The sequence below is a fragment of the Rutidosis leptorrhynchoides genome, chromosome 7 (genome assembly GCF_046630445.1).
Source record: "Rutidosis leptorrhynchoides isolate AG116_Rl617_1_P2 chromosome 7, CSIRO_AGI_Rlap_v1, whole genome shotgun sequence".
NCBI lineage: Eukaryota > Viridiplantae > Streptophyta > Magnoliopsida > Asterales > Asteraceae > Rutidosis > Rutidosis leptorrhynchoides.
The window spans coordinates 327,351,791-327,364,632 of NC_092339.1; positions in this window are offsets into that span (position 1 = coordinate 327,351,791).

Sequence of the window (12,842 nt, forward strand, 5' to 3'; positions counted from 1 at the left end):
AATCGAACAACGCCTTTCCAAGGTGAAACCTTAAGCATGACCATCTCTCCAATCTCAAATTCTATATCTTTTCTTTTAATGTCCGCATAGCTCTTTTGTCGACTTTGGGCACTTTTCAATCGTTGTTGAATTTGGATGATCTTCTCGGTAGTTTCTTGAATTATCTCCGGACCCATAATCTGTCTATCCCCCACTTCACTCCAACAAATCAGAGCCCTGCACTTTCTACCATAAAGTTCTTCAAACGGCGCCATCTCAATACTCGAATGGTAACTGTTGTTGTAGGAAAATTTTGCTAACGGTAGGTGTCGATCCCAACTGTTTTCAAAATCGATAACACATGCTCGTAGCATGTCTTCAAGGGTCTGTATCGTCCTTTCACTTTGCCCATCAGTTTGTGGATGATAAGCAGTACTCATGTCTAGACGAGTCCCCAATGCTTGTTTCAATGTCTGCCAAAATCTTGAAACAAATCTGCCATCCCTATCTGAGATAATAGAGACTGGTATTCCATATCTGGAGACAACTTCCTTCAAGTATAATCGTGCCAACTTCTTCATTTTATCATCTTCTCTCATTGGCAGAAAGTGTGCTGACTTGGTAAGACGATCGACTATTACCCAAATTGTATCATAACCACTTGCAGTCCTTGGCAATTTAGTAATGAAATCCATGGTAATGTTTTCCCATTTTCATTCTGGGATTTCAGGTTGTTGAAGTAGACCTGATGGTTTCTGATGTTAAGCTTTGACCTTAGAACACGTCAAACATTCTCCTACGTATTTAGCAATATCGGCTTTCATACCTGGCCATCAAAAGTGTTTCTTGAGATCTTTGTACATCTTCCCCGCTCCGGGATGTATTGAATATCGGGTTTTATGTGCTTTCTTAAGTACCTTTTCTCACACATCTCCAAACTTTGGTACCCAAATTCTTTCAGCCCTATACCGGGTTCCGTCTTCCCGAATATTAAGATGTTTCTCCGATCCTTTAGGTATTTCATTCTTCAACTTTCCTTCTTTTACAACTCCCTGTTGCGCCTCCTTTATTTGAGTAGTAAGGTTAGTACGAATAATTATATTCATAGCTTTTACTCGAATGGGTTCTCTGTCCTTTCTGCTCAAGGCATCGGCTACCACATTTGCCTTCTCCGGGTGGTAACCAATCTCAAAGTCATAATCATTCAACAATTCAATCCACCTACGCTGCCTCATATTCAGTTGTTTCTGATTAAATATGTGTTGAAGACTTTTTTGGTCGGTATATATAATACTTTTGACCCCATATAAGTAGTGCCTCCAAGTCTTTAATGCAAAAACAACTGCACCTAATTCCAAATCATGCGTCGTATAATTTTGCTCGTGAATCTTCAATTGTCTAGACGCATAAGCAATTACCTTCATTCATTGCATTAATACACAACCGAGACCTTGCTTTGAGGCGTCACAATATATCACAAAATCATCATTCCCTTCACGTAATGACAATATAGGTGTCGTAGTTAACTTTTTCTTCAATAATTGAAACGCTTTCTCTTGTTCATTCTTCCATTCAAATTTCTTCCCTTTATGCGTTAATGCAGTCAAGGGTTTTGCTATTCTGGAAAAGTCTTGGATGAACGTTCTGTAGTAACCAGCCAGTCCTAAAAATTGACGTATATGCTTCGGAGTTTTTGGGGTTTCCCACTTTTCAACGGTTTTGATCTTTGCCGGGTCCACCTGGATACCTTCTTTGTTCATTATGTGATCGAGGAATTGAACTTCTTCCAACCAAAATGCACACTTTGAAAACTTAGCGTACAGTTTTTCTTTCCTCAACAACTCTAGCACTTTTCTCAAATGTTCTTCGTGCTCTTGATCATTCTTTGAGTAAATAAGTATGTCATCGATGAAAAAAATGACAAACTTGTCAAGATATGGTCCACACACTCGGTTCATAAGGTCCATCAACACAGCTGGTGCGTTAGTAATCCCAAACGGCATAACCATAAACTCGTAATGACCGTAACGCGTCCTGAAAGCAGTTTTCGGAATATCATCCTCCTTCACCCGCATTTGATGATACCCGGAACGTAAATTGATCTTCGAATAAACCGACGATCCTTGTAGTTGATCAAATAAGTTGTCAATTCTCGGCAGTGGATAACAATTCTTGATGGTAAGTTTGTTCAACTCTCGATAATCGATACACAACCTGAATGTACCATCCTTCTTTTTGACAAACAAAACAGGAGCTCCCCATGGTGATGTGCTTGGTCGAATGAAACCACGCTCTAAAAGTTCTTGTAATTGGCTTTGGAGTTCCTTCATTTCGCTGGGTGCAAGTCTGTATGGAGCACGAGCTATTGGTGCAACTCCTGGTACGAGATCTATTTGAAATTCAACGGATCGATGTGGGGGTAAACCCGGTAATTCTTTCGAAAATACATCGGAAAATTCTTTAGCGACGGGAACATCACTGATGTTCTTTTCTTCAGGTTTAACTTCCTCGATGTGTGCTAGAATGACGTAACAACCTTTTCTTATTAGTTTTTGCGCCTTCAAACTACTAATAAGATTTAACTTCGCGTTGTTCTTTTCTCCGTACACCATTAAAGGTTTTCCTTTTTCACGCATAATGCGAATCACATTTTTGTAACAAACAACCTCTGCTCTCTCCTTCTTCAACCAGACCATGCCAATTATTACATCAAAACTCCCTAACTCGACTGGTATTAAATCAATCTTAAATGTTTCGCTAACCAAATTAATTTCTCGATTCCGACATATATTATCTGCTGTAATTAATTTACCGTTTGCTAATTCGAGTAAAAATTTGTTATCCAAAAGCGTCAGTGGACAACTTAGTTTAGCATAAAAATCTCTACTCATATAGCTTCTATCCGCACCCGAATCAAATAAAACATAAGCAGATTTATTGTTAATAAGAAACGTACCCGTAACAAACTTCGGGTCTTCCTGCGCTTCTACCGTATTAATATTGAAAACTCTTCTGTGGCCATGCCCACTAGTATTCCCCTGATTCGGGCAATTTCTACTAATGTGGCCCGGTTTTCCACATGCAAAGCAAACTATGGCGGCATTATCTGTTTCAACATTATTTATTCTTTTAAATCTGTTAAACTTTGGTCCGTAGGCCTCACACTTTGCCGCACTATGACCATTTCTTCTACACCTAGTGCAAAATGTCGTGCAGAACCCCTGGTGATTCTCTTCACACCTTTGGCATGACTGTTTTTGGTTTTTGTTGCCATTGTTGTTATTGAGATTGTTGTTGGGATTGTTATTGTTGCTATTGTTGTTGTTATTAATGTTGTTGGGACGGTTATTGTAGTTGTTGTTAGGACGTTTGTTGAAGTTGTTGTTGCGATTGATGTTGCGGTTGTTGGGATAGTTATTGCGATTGTGGTTGTGATTGTTGTTGTTGTATTGGTAACTCTTGTCATTGGTTTCTTCCCACTTTCTCTTGACTTGTTTCATGTTAGCCTCTTCAGTCGTCTGCTCTTTAATCCTTCCTTCGATCTGGTTCACTAATTTGTGAGCCATTCGACTTGCCTTTTGTATGGAGGCGGGCTCGTGTGAACTCACATCTTCTTGAATCCTGTAACAACCCAAACCAGCCGCCGACTAAACCTATCAAATTTTAGCTAAAAAAAAAATTTTTGCTGGATGACAGGTTGCGCGCCGCGCGGACACCCTTACGCGCCGCGCAAAAAGGGGCTGTCCCCGGTGCGCTTTAATGCGAAAAAGATTAGGTGCTTCCCGACACATTTAGCCAAAACGCTTTTAACCGAACATTTATATATGTAAAACTAACACATAACTAAGGTTTAAACGAGTTTTACAAAGTGGGGCCCACACGTGCCCAAAACGCCGCTAAGTGTAAAAATACAAATTTAATACAAATTAGAGTTTCGACCACAAAAAGTTTAATTGCCAAATGACACAACGAGCATGGTGTTTGGGGTTAAATTACCCAAGTCTCGGTCAAACTCCAAGCCAAAGCCAAAAGCGCTTCCTAATCATCAAAGCGGGAAACTTAATCCAAGGTAATGCCCTTACCCTTATCCACACACGAACCTATAAAAAGGTAAACAACGAGAGGGTAAGCAAAGCTTAGTGAGCAAAATAATTATACATATACATATATAATCTACCTACTTGCATCACTTACACAACATCATACTCGTTTAACATTTCGACAATCATACAACAATATTATGCATATACCATAAACCGCAAATCCACGAGTAGATAATAATACAATAGCATACGATTCATAATTAAATACATTCAATACATAATTCACGCAACCTTGGTTAACCAATTCGAACAAGGGAAACGGTACTTACAAGACCGTTGGAGTTCATAACATCCACTAGTGTTACTTACACACCGCGTAATCACTAATCCCCCGGGTGATGTCTTGAACACCGCGACTAACTCACCCTTACGACAATGTGGCGTCTTAAACACCGCGACGAATCCACACTTCATTCAATACAATGAGTGGTGTCTTAAACACCGCGACAATTCCACTCCCATGACAATGTGGTGTCTTAAACACCGCGACAATACCACATGTCAATTAAACAATGAGTAGTGTCTTAAACACCGCTACAATACCACTCGTCAAACATACTATGAGTAGTGTCTTAAACACCGCGACAATACCACTCGTCAAACATACTATGAGTAGTGTCTTAAACACCGCGACAATACTACTCGTTACCTAGAATGTGGTGTCTTAAACACCGCGACAATTCCACATTCGTACACACAAATAAATACATTATATACGTACACGCATAATTATTCCACTCACCTTAGCGCCAAGATGATGATTATGCACTTTCGATCTTCAAAGCAATCGTACCTAATACATAAGTACACATTCAATTACGCAACTAGTGGAATTAACCACAATACTTACACTTGAGCATTTAATGACCCAATATGCATTAAATAGCTCGACTATACCAAAACCGCCCATAAATGGCCAAGACTCAACTAACATCAATAAAGCTAGTGAATTAAAGTCTATTAACTTCAACTAGCATAAACTTAGGGTATTTCATGCCCATTTCACCCCATTAGGTCAACCTTGACTCAGTTGACCCATTTTCAAGTTTTTCATCATTCATAAGAGTGCTAATGACTAGCAACTCAATTCAACACTTACAAAACCTCAAACACATGAATGAACTCTAGGTTAACACCCTTTGGGTCATCTTTTACCAATTTAACCCAAACTAGGTCAACATTACCCATCTTGACCCATTTTAATACTTAACCCTAAAATTGGGTCAACTTCACCAAAAACCCTAACTCTTAACATTTAAGGTCTTCATACACATTTAATCACTAGGTTCCAACACAAAACACTAACATTAACCAACCTTGGTCCATTTTGACCCAATTAAAAGTCAATACACCCCTTTACACATCATTAGAGTGTTCTAGCAATTTACTAGCTAATTAGGGTTCATAAACATCAATTAATACTTTGAAACCCTAGGTTAGTTACCATTTAGTCTTCATGACTCAAATTACCCAAGAACACCTAAAAATCACTAATAAATGGGTTTGATGTTCACCTTTACTCCAAACCCTAACCCTTAAACAATTTACAACAAGGAATTAGGTTTAGAACTTACCGCCACAATCACCACGTAGCTAGTGACTAGATGAACAACTTTAGAACTCGCAATTCGACCCGAAATCGCCTCCTTCTTCCTTGATTCAAGCTTTCTCTCACTAAGTATCTCTCTCTCTCTAAAGTTTAGGTGGAAGGAGATAAGGTTGGTGGTAATGAAGCTATAACACTCCACAAACTGATCTTATGGCCTTTAGTTCGGATTCCATGTGATTTTACCAAAATGCCCATGCCATAAATTAAATAAAAAGAGGTGAGCTGTCAGCTCGATTTCGCGCGGCGCGCGAGTGGGTCGCGCGGCGCGCACCCGCCCAGATCAGCTTCTTTCCTCGTTTTAAATTATGTAACGAAACCCCACCATCCGAATCACTTATAATTACATGTTCACAATAAAATACACGGGTCTTACAACTCTCCCCCACTTAGAATCGATCACGTCCTCGTGATCCACGTCACTTAACCACCCGGAACCACACTCTATGGTATTCAACAACGTTACGACCCGATTTCCATCACAATACGTATTAACCCACCGATTGACCCAAAAACTAAATACTCATTTGCATGCGTTTCGAAATGTGCAATACACACAACCTCCGAAGTCTATAACGATAATTCAGAATATGCGAGAACGCCACGTACCCTTTCCACTCTTCTATGCAATCCTCCCCTAAGAGTCAACACTAAAATTGATTCGTCACTCGCGATTTATTAAAATCCCTTTCTTCAGGAAAAACTCAACCGACCTCGTACCGAGATACCAATGCCAAAAACAACCGAACTCAACCGTCACGTACCCTTAGCGTACTCTTACCTAGTACAATGCTAAAAACAACCAAAATCTCAACCCAAGGTCAACGGCCCAAACGAATGAAGACCGGACAAAAGAAAATCCTTACGGATAACACTTATTACTCAACATTCTTAGTAGCGCGCAACCACGACTAGTACACATCTATCGTAAAATCGTAAGCAAGCGACCAAAAACCGTTAATGTCGAAAACTACTATTACTTACCACCACGTGCACAAAACGGCTAAGTGTACAATTTACACGGGCAATTAACATCATAAACCTACGAGTAACGGTTCTTTCCGAAAACCGCTCACCACCAACCACAACCAAGAGTGGTTAACGAAGAGCTAATCCTCCCGGATATCACTCATCACCTATTACTAGTCAAACGCGGTCAACCTAGAGATAACCCCAAATAAATACTTACATGTAACCATCTCGTAATACACAATAATGGCTATTGTGTAACTATCACTCAAAGTATACGATAATGAGGCATCGTGCCCTTTCTCAAAGTCCCATTATGCCATTTCCAAGGTAACCAAACGGCTAACACAATCGAGCCAAAAACAACCCATATTGCGCATAGGCGCAACAATAATCCCCTAGAAGAGAATCCGGTACGCACATCCCTTAACCGAGGGACCTTACCTTACTTGTCGAATACGTCAATTATCTCCCAAAGAGATTTACCACATTACCACCTTGGTGATAATTTAAACCCAAAACCATAAGCACAACTTATTCCAAATTGTACTTTTACCACCGTCGACCAATGTAGGTCTCAACACTAGCTTCGTATCCATACGAGCATCATCCAAAGTAACAATACAATAGAGCACCTTCGTGCGAGGGTACAACTCCCCCACTTAAGACTCCGTTCCGTAACCACATAGTTGAATAATAGCATCCCGTGGGAGGTCCACTTATCCACATACACAATCGATGTCCTCATTGGTCATAGTCCTTGAATTCTCGCGAATTGGTCCTCAACAATAAATCCCGACGATAAACACATACCCACTTTCACAGGAAGAGTGACCACTAACCTAACAACTAATTCGCCAAATCGCATTATCGTAATTCCTATAAGAGAGACGAGGTTTGTAGTGACCCGAACTTTTCCATGTTTATATATATTAATTGAGATTGATATTTACATGATTAAATGTTTCCAACATGTTAAGCAATCAAACTTGTTAAGACTTGATTAATTGAAATATGTTTCATATAGACAATTGACCACCCAAGTTGATCGGTGATTCACGAACGTTAAAACTTGTAAAAACTATATGATGACATATATATGGATATATATATATAGTTAACATGATACTATGATAAGAAAACATATCATAAAGTATATTAACAATGAACTACATATGTAAAAACAAGACTACTAACTTAATGTTTTTTAAACGAGACATATATGTAACGATTATCGTTGTAACGACATTTAATGTATATATATCATATTAAGAGATATTCGTACATCATAATATCATGATAATATAATAATTTAAAATCTCTTTTGATATTATAAACATTGGGTTAACAACATTTAACAAGATCGTTAACCTAAAGGTTTCAAAACAACACTTACATGTAACGACTAACGATGACTTAACGACTCAGTTAAAATGTATATACATGTAGTGTTTTAATATGTATTTATACACTTTTGAAAGACTTCAATACACTTATCAAAATACTTCTACTTAACAAAAATGCTTACAATTACATTCTCGTTCAGTTTCATCAACAATTCTACTCGTATGCACCCGTATTCGTACTCGTACAATACACAGCTTTTAGATGTATGTACTATTGGTATATACACTCCAATGATCAGCTCTTAGCAGCCCATGTGAGTCACCTAACACATGTGGGAACCATCATTTGGCAACTAGCATGAAATATCTCATAAGATTACAAAAATATGAGTAATCATTCATGACTTATTTACATGAAAACAAAATTACATATCCTTTATATCTAATCCATACACCAACGACCAAAAACACCTACAAACACTTTCATTCTTCAATTTTCTTCATCTAATTGAACTCTCTCAAGTTCTATCTTCAAGTTCTAAGTGTTCTTCATAAATTCCAAAAGTTCTAGTTTCATAAAATCAAGAATACTTTCAAGTTTGCTAGCTCACTTCCAATCTTGTAAGGTGATCATCCAACCTCAAGAAATCTTTGTTTCTTACAGTAGGTTATCATTCTAATACAAGGTAATAATCATATTCAAACTTTGGTTCAATTTCTATAACTATAACAATCTTATTTCAAGTGATGATCTTACTTGAACTTGTTTTCGTGTCATGATTCTGCTTCAAGAACTTCGAGCCATCCAAGGATCCATTGAAGCTAGATCCATTTTTCTCTTTTCCAGTAGGTTTATCCAAGGAAATTAAGGTAGTAATGATGTTCATAACATCATTCGATTCATACATATAAAGCTATCTTATTCGAAGGTTTAAACTTGTAATCACTAGAACATAGTTTAGTTAATTCTAAACTTGTTCGCAAACAAAAGTTAATCCTTTTAACTTGACTTTTAAAATCAACTAAACACATGTTCTATATCTATATGATATGCTAACTTAATGACTTAAAACCTGGAAACACGAAAAACACCGTAAAATCGGATTTACGCCGTCGTAGTAACACCGCGGGCTGTTTTGGGTTAGTTAATTAAAAACTATGATAAACTTTGATTTAAAAGTTGTTATTCTGAGAAAATGATTTTTATTATGAACATGAAACTATATCCAAAAATTATGGTTAAACTCAAAGTGGAAGTATGTTTTCTAAAATGGTCATCTAGACGTCGTTCTTTCGACTGAAATGACTACCTTTACAAAAACGACTTGTAACTTATTTTTCCGACTATAAACCTATAATTTTTCTGTTTAGATTCATAAAATAGAGTTCAATATGAAACCATAGCAATTTGATTCACTCAAAACGGATTTAAAATGAAGAAGTTATGGGTAAAACAAGATTGGATAATTTTTCTCATTTTAGCTACGTGAAAATTGGTAACAAATCTATTCCAACCATAACTTAATCAACTTGTATTGTATATTATGTAATCTTGAGATACCATAGACACGTATACGATGTTTCGACCTATCATGTCGACACATCTATATATATTTCGGAACAACCATTGACACTCTATATGTGAATGTTGGAGTTAGCTATACAGGGTTGAGGTTGATTCCAAAATATATATAGTTTGAGTTGTGATCAATACTGAGATACGTATACACTGGGTCGTGGATTGATTCAAGATAATATTTATCGATTTATTTCTGTACATCTAACTGTGGACAACTAGTTGTAGGTTACTAACGAGGACAGCTGACTTAATAAACTTAAAACATCAAAATATATTAAAAGTGTTGTAATATATTTTGAACATACTTTGATATATATGTATATATTGTTATAGGTTCGTGAATCAACCAGTGGCCAAGTCTTACTTCCCGACGAAGTAAAAATCTGTGAAAGTGAGTTATAGTCCCACTTTTAAAATCTAATATTTTTGGGATGAGAATACATGCAGGTTTTATAAATGATTTACAAAATAGACACAAGTACGTGAAACTACATTCTATGGTTGAATTATCGAAATCGAATATGCCCCTTGTTATTAAGTCTGGTAATCTAAGAATTAGGGAACAGACACCCTAATTGACGCGAATCCTAAAGATAGATCTATTGGGCTTAACAAACCCCATCCAAAGTACCGGATGCTTTAGTACTTCGAAATTTATATCATATCCGAAGGGTGTCCCGGAATGATGGGGATATTCTTATATATGCATCTTGTTAATGTCGGTTACCAGGTGTTCACCATATGAATGATTTTTATCTCTATGTATGGGATGTGTATTGAAATATGAAATCTTGTGGTCTATTATTATGATTTGATATATATAGGTTAAACCTATAACTCACCAACATTTTTGTTGACGTTTTAAGCATGTTTATTCTCAGGTGATTATTAAGAGCTTCCGCTGTCGCATACTTAAATAAGGACGAGATTTGGAGTCCATGCTTGTATGATATTGTGTAAAAACTGCATTCAAGAAACTTATTTTGTTGTAACATATTTGTATTGTAAACCATTATGTAATGGTCGTGTGTAAACAGGATATTTTAGATTATCATTATTTGATAATCTACGTAAAGCTTTTTAAACCTTTATTGATGAAATAAAGGTTATGGTTTGTTTTAAAATGAATGCAGTCTTTGAAAAACGTCTCATATAGAGGTCAAAACCTCGCAACGAAATCAATTAATATGGAACGTTTTTAATCAATAAGAACGGGACATTTCAGTTGGTATCCGAGCGTTGGTCTTAGAGAACCAGAAAATTTGCATTAGTGTGTCTTATCGAGTTTGTTAGGATGCATTAGTGAGTCTGGACTTCGACCGTGTTTTCTTTAAAAATGATTGCTTAACATTTTTGTTGGAAACTATATATTTTTAACATATGAATATTATGTGATATATTAATCTCTTAACGTGTTTGATATTATGTGATAGATGTCTACCTCTAGAACAAGTCCCATTGACTCACCTAATAATAATGAAGAGTCAAATGTAAATTGGAATGATTTGTGGACTGATTCACAAGTTCCCGAAGAGGAACCGGAAGAAGAGTCGGAACCGGAAGAAGAATCGGAACCGGAAGAAGAATCAGAACCGGATGAAGAAATAGAACCGGTGGGGGAAATAATAAAACGGTTAAGTAAAAGAAAATCCTCAACCAACCGACCAAAGTTAATTATGGTCAATGGTGTTTCCGCCAAGGAAGCTAAATATTGGGAGGATTACCAATTCTCCGATGAATCGGATTCCGACGAGAATTCCGATGATGTTATAGAAATTACCCCAACTGAATTTAAAAAGGCAAAAGAAAATAATAAGGGAAAGGGCATAAAAATAGAGAAATCTAATTCCAACCCCGATGAACTTTATATGTATCGTCAACCCCCGAAGTCCTTAAGTTGTAACAATGACCCAGGAACCTCTAAACCACCAGGTTTTTCTAAACCAATGTGGATAACGACGGCTCATATTAGGGGAAAATCATATATCCCTAGAAACTTGGCAAAACGAACCAAAACCGAAGAAGAAGAAACCAGCGAGTCGGAATAAGATAGTTGTATTCATGTGGTGTAATATATGTAATGTAGTGTGCTTATGCTTTATGATATATGTAAAAATTGCTTGTATTAATAAGTATTTTTTTTATGAATCTAACTCTTGTCTATTTTACAGTATAAAAACGCAAAATGGATAGACAACCCAATATTTTAAGAGACCTACCCGGAGACATGATTGATGAAATCTTGTCTAGAGTCGGTCAGAATTCCTCGGCACAACTATTTAAGGCGAGATCAGTTTGTAAGACATTCGAAGAACGTTCCAAGAATGTCTTGGTTTATAAGAGACTTTCGTTTGAAAGATGGGGGATATCACATTGGGAAACCCATAAGTTACGATGTGTTTACTTTGACGCATATATTGCGGGGAACCCAAATGCTATTTTACGCAACGGGTTAAGAAATTATTTTGACTCAATATATCCGAATATTGGACTTCGTGATTTAGAAAAAGCGGCTAACATGCAACATAAAGAAGCATGTTATGCTTACGGATTAGTAATGTTCGCTTCTCACCAAAGTGAGAACAAGAACATCGGGCTACAACTATTAAACAAAACGTTTCCACAAGTGACGGAGTCGGTAATTGGGGTAAGAAATGAGGTTTTTAGATTATTACGGGACTGTTGGACATTACGTAACCCTCGTCCCTTTGATGACGTTACAACACGCTGTCTTATCAACGGCCATAACGGTTATGTTGCACAAGACCAAGGATGGGAAGTAGTCCTAGTAAAACCAGAATGCATGACTTGTTTCTGGACGTATGAATTACGTGTCTTTATTGCCTTTGCTGAACGACTTGTGTACTAGCTAGAATTGTCTTCACAACTATCTTGTATCAAAGTTATTGTGTGCTATATTTCATGCTTTATGTAAAATAAGCGGTATTGTAAGTTTGTAAAATATTGTATAAAAGTTTGAACGCGAAATATTATTATAATCAGTTTTTCATATAGAATTGTAGTAGTTGAATTGTATATTAGCTACTAAGTATGAACTTAACGGGTAGGTACTACCCGAATTTAAACTTATAAAACGCTAATATGAAGAAAAAGCTTTTATAAATGAGTTCATATTATGCTACGAAATACTATTAACTACTCTTAATATTCTGTATGATTAACTTGTTCCATTTAACTATTTTGAAGGAAATGGCACCGACTACTCGACACACCGTGAATATGAATGAAGAAGAATTCCG